This window comes from Ruditapes philippinarum, unplaced genomic scaffold (assembly GCF_026571515.1).
Source record: "Ruditapes philippinarum isolate M1 unplaced genomic scaffold, ASM2657151v2 ctg7380_1_1_1_1, whole genome shotgun sequence".
NCBI lineage: Eukaryota > Metazoa > Mollusca > Bivalvia > Venerida > Veneridae > Ruditapes > Ruditapes philippinarum.
The window spans coordinates 16,013-21,841 of NW_026857988.1; positions in this window are offsets into that span (position 1 = coordinate 16,013).

Consider the following 5,829-nt stretch of genomic DNA (forward strand, 5'->3'; position numbering starts at 1 on the left):
TGCATTTTGTTCTGTGGAGAGAACGGAATAATGGAAAATAAAACGAATATTTCTGCGGAATATGATGTTGGCTCTGATAATCAACAGCTTGTTATATATTATGGTGTTAACGGATTTGGAATTTCATGGACTTATCTTGTCATACATATTGCTTTAGCATTAGTGGCATTTGTTGGAATTGCACTTAATTCATTTACATTATGGGCATTACGCGGGAAGGATTCTGGATTAGACGTGTCTATTATATTCATATCCAACTTAGCTGCAAGTGACATCATCAATGACGTCATGTGTATATATTTGGTATTTTACAACCTTATACACTACAAAAATTATTACGAATGTGCCTTTCGAACCGGTGTTGTATCTGGCATTAATTTGAATTCAGCTTTACAACTTTCAGCTTTAACTCTTGAGCGTTATTTTAAGATAATTCACCCGTTTAAATATGTATCAGTGTTCAAAGACAAAACTGCCAAGTTGTTCTGCGCATGCTCTTGGATTCTATCAACCATCTTATCTCTCCTTCCTCTTTTTGGCTTGCGACAGCCGCCGAATCATGGAATAGAATATTGTAGCTATTTCGGCGTACTGACAGACGAATATCTGATACTAACGACTACATGTTTTTATTTGGTCATGCTCATATCAGTCTTGTGTTACTACAAAATATTAGCGGCGTCGTTTGCACAATCAAAGAAATGTTATAACAAGCACACAACAAAACATTTATGGTGGAAACCAACAAAAACTGTCCTGATTCTGTTCCTGTTTTACTTTGCTTGCTGGATACCATTAAGTAAGTAGTTGCTTGACTAGATAATATAGAGGACAATACAACAAAATAGTAAAATTTACATAATTTCAAATACAAACTAGGCAGATCCTTTTAGTACGGACTTCCGCTTGTGGTCAGGGAAAACCTAAGTCTTCAAACGATTAATAGATGCATATTTAGGCTGAACGAATAAATAACTCAATTTCTTACTAAAATGGTTTCTACTTTTTGTCTTTACTTGATTTACATATGATAATTATGTTTCTGTGGATAAAATTTCCTCTTACAAAACATGATTAAATGCATTTATAATAGTACACACATGTATTGTTCTACTTTTAGAATACAATGGCCGGACAATGACTAATTATTGGTCACTCAATTTTATTTTTGGCATAAACACTTCCCACGCAGCCATACACAAATGAAGAAGAAAACATAATTATACATTTACGGATAAATGAACGCGAGCACGCACCGTTGTTTCGCTATGTAAAACTAACTGACTGTAATAACGGATGTTGCAAAGTGACATCGCACGTGAAAAGCGTGACGAAACTGATATTTTATATCCGAAAAACAAATATTATTACACCAGACGTTTACGTTTTGCAAGAATAACGCTCATGCAAATTTTTTTCTTGCATAAATATCTGCATAATCTCTTGGACTTTATTAAAGGGCACGGACTCGTTCTTCTGCAGACGTGAATGCTCGAATTAAGTTTCCAGGTTAACTGAATAAAAACCTTATTGCTTTAAATGTCAGCTCATAAATATAAATGAAACTTTTTTAAAATCTGAGTTAACCCAGTGTACCAAATAAAACAAATTAGATTAAAGTGGAACTGAATTTAAGACGTGTCTAAAATCCTTCAAGTATCCATGGACAAAAATCATTTTTGTGATATAAAAACTTTAACTTTACATTGGTCGTCATGATAACTCTGCAATACACGTGAAGCACACAAAGTAGTCTACTAGGAATGATTTTTTTCTCACCGTGGGTAAGCAACTTTGGTCATGTGACCACAAAGTCAACGTACACGGCCAAAATAGCTCGGCTGAGGTAAGTTTTTTAGTGATTATTTTTCTGTCCATCCGATTTAAATTATGCTACATAGCCTACCGACCGCGGCAGTTCCGCTGCTTTCTAAAAATGTATTTAGTTTCGTCTAACGTATTGTATTTTATGAGAACATTCAAACGATGACAACGTACACACTATTGTGTAAAAGTGTTGATGAAAACTTAATAAACGATACGCATGTCAGTTCTAAGTAAAATTTCAGGTCTTAAAATATATAAGAGAATGTTTTAACGGAAAAAGAACTGGTTTCCTGCTGTCATTTTTGTATTTATTTAAAAATTGACCAATTTACAGAAATGTCAGCGTACACATACAGTCTAGAAAATCTCAACGTACACACTCACTGTTAAATGATCTCAATTAATACAGTACAGAATTGCTGTTTCAGCAAATCATTATTAAGCAGTCTGAGTAACTGGATTTTTTTCTTCTAAAAGAAAACCACAAAAGAACAAATAAATAACATTAGAAAAAAAGTTAAAGGTTGTTTAAGCTTATTTGTGATGATATGAATGTACTTGCATTTTTTCTCCTTTGTATAAACCTGTACTAATATACAGTTTGAGAGGGCAATCTAAATAGAAAGCCAATTTTTTGTTGGAAAAAGTCACCTATTTCGAAGTTGCAACCTCATGTTCAGACCACTATCAAACTAAATTGTGAGTGTGTACGTTGACACTTTCTAGACAGTATGTGTACGTTGACATTTCTGTAAATTGGTCAATTTTTAAATAAATACAAAAAATGACAGCAGGAAACAAGTTCTTTTTTCATTAAAACATTCTATGCGTATCGTTTATTAAGTTTTCATCAACACTTTTACACAATAGTGTGTACGTTGTCATCGACAATTTGCAAATATTGTTTGAATGTTCTCATAAAGACGAAACTAAATACATTTTTGGAAGCAGCGGAACTGCCGCGGTCGGTAGGCTATGTAGCATAATTTAAATCGGCTGGACAGAAAAATAATCACGAAAAAACGTACCTCAGCCGAGCTATTTTGGCCGTGTACGTTGACTTTTGTGGTCACATGACCAAAGTTGCTTACCCACGATGTTTCTTCTAACATAGACGTTTTATTCAAATATTAAACACTTGGTGCAATGGTTATAAATCTTGCAACATTTTAAGGCAATAACATATATATCGTGTTTTACGATCTTTTCGCTGCTCTCTTTCTTTCATTATTTATTCGTTTTTAATGATATTGATTATCAATATTGCGTCGGATAGAGTAAAATAGAATTAATCAAACTTATGTAATATAGTGTGTTAACTGATATAAAGTTAATGTTCCCAGTTGATTAAATTATTTGACTATATATATTATACATGTACATATTAGATGAATAAGAATCATTGCTAATACAAACACAAATAACAGACATGTAACTAGGTTTATTTACGGTATTTTAGGAAAAAGAAGACAATATTAAAATTAAAGTCTACCTACTAAAACATACAATATGGAATAGCTTACGTTATCATCTACTTCAAAACTAAATCCGTCAAAATCAACGCTTGATATTATAAATAAAAAGCTCTGATTTCAATTTTGTAAATGCTGTTTTTTTTGCCTTTTAATATACGATGTATGTAGAAGTAATAGTTCAGTTATGGGCGTTTGCATTTCGTGCTCATCATGTTTGGTCTAGGTGCCTGACGTCTTCTTATAGACACAAAGCGTTAGTCTTTTTGCAGGCGTGACGATTATAAGTGAGGATCGCCCCACAAAATCTTCTGTACATTGTTTTATGGCGTTTTAATCTACTGTACATTTATTACACAGCGTCTTTATCTACTGTACTTTGTTACACAGTGATTTTTTATGTACATTATTACCAAATGCTTTTTATATGTTCATTATTACACATCGTTTTTGACATTCAATTTGTATAAACAACTGAACTGAATTTTTGTTGGCGAACTTTTAAAATGTTCGTTAAAATGTTCGTTAAATATTGTCTCAATAAAAAAAATTATTTGTTTTTTTTTCAAGCTGCCTGTGTCATTCTACATTTATCGGACGGATTTCCGGCAAACTACACGAACGATATGAAAGGAACAGTTCTTGCCTATTGTTCATCCCTTGTGTTTCTGGATACCATAGTCAACCCGCTTATATACGCTCTAAAAATCCAAACAGTAAAATATAAACTTAAACAACTGATGTTCTGGCGTAAGCCACCTTCTAAAACAAGGGACTTACATGTACATGTATACACTGAGGTGACACAGGAGACTTAAACGTGCAAGTGTACGTGTGTTTAACAATACATTTGTTTATGTAGCCTTCCTGCATCTATTGTGTTGTTACTTTTGTCTGAACTCTGAATATTAACATAAGTAGTTAAGTATCCTATATTTATGATTGCAATATCATACACAGCTATACAGCGTATAGAACTTGACAGATCTAAACATTTTTGTCGAACTTTGGTTATACCCTCCATTCTTATAGACTTTATACTGTACATGTAATTCATAAGCGAGTTTTAATATTGATCAGATGCATGTATATTGTTATGGAATATATGAATATGGGTCATAATTATAATTAGCTCTATATGTATACATGTAACACATAATGTAAACTTATCTTTTCCAGAAAAAATGTTGTTAGAATTTTAAATGCATCATCTACAACAGAATAATTACTACATTGTGAATGATGATCAATGCTTGTAGGACGATATATCTCGTCAATCTTATGCGTATTGGTTATAATGATTACTTTTAGGTTTGATTCGTAATGCTATTTGGTGTCTTTTTATGCCCCCGCCATGTAATGGCCGGGGCATATAGTGTTACCCTGTTCCGTCATTCCGTCCTTCTGTCATTCCGTCATCATCAGTTTCCGTTCATTATCTTAAGAACGGTTGCATACATTCAACTCAAATTTGACATATGGATATGTCATGAGAAAATACAGGTCAAGTTCGAATTTGGTCATGGTTCAATGATTTTTGGCAGAGTTATGCCCCTTTTACTTTGAAAATAATATGAAATTTTCAGTTTCCGTTCATTATCTCCCCGACGGTACAACACATTCAACTCAAACTTGACATATGGATATGTCATGAGAAAATACAGGTCAAGTTTGAATTTGGTCATGGTTTGATGATTTTTGGCAGAGTTATGCCCCTTTTACTTTGAAACAATATGAAATTTTCAGTTTCCGTTCATTATCTCCCCAACGGTACAACACATTCAATTCAAACTTGACATATGGATGCGTCAAAGGAATGCGCAGGTCAAGTTCAAATTTGGTCATGGTTCAATGATTTTTGGCAGAGTTATGCCCCTTTCACTTTGAAAGTAATATGAAATTTTCTGTTTCTGTTTATTATCTCCCCAATGGTACAACACATTCAACTCAAATTTGACATATGGATATGTTTTTGGAATGCCCAGGCCAAGTTCGAATTTGGTCATGGTTCAATGATTTTTGGCAGAGTAATGCCCCTTTCACTTTGAAAATAATATTAAATTTACAGTTTCTGTACATTATCTACCCAACAGTGTTACATATTCAACTTAAATTTGACATATGGATATGTCAAAGGAATGGGCAGGTAAAGTTGGAATTTGGTCATGGTTTGATGATTTTTTGGCAGAGTTATGTCCCTTTCACTTTGAAAATAATATAGATACATCTTAGGAATAAGCAGTTTATGTTTGAATTTGGTCGTGGTTCAATGATTTTAGACAAACTTATCTTTCCTGAATGTTGGAAAAATTTTGAACTTTCAGTTTCAGCACTCATACTTTAGCCATTATTTTGGCTACAAATATGCAATATGCTACTTTTAAAAGGTTAAGACTGAATAATTACAGTGCCTTGAACATTGTATGAAAATGGTTTGTGTTAACATTGAAAAGTTTTAAGGGCTTTGAACTTAAAATGAAAAAAATAATTAATGCACCATCTGAAATTTTGGCTGCATGCGGGGGCATCC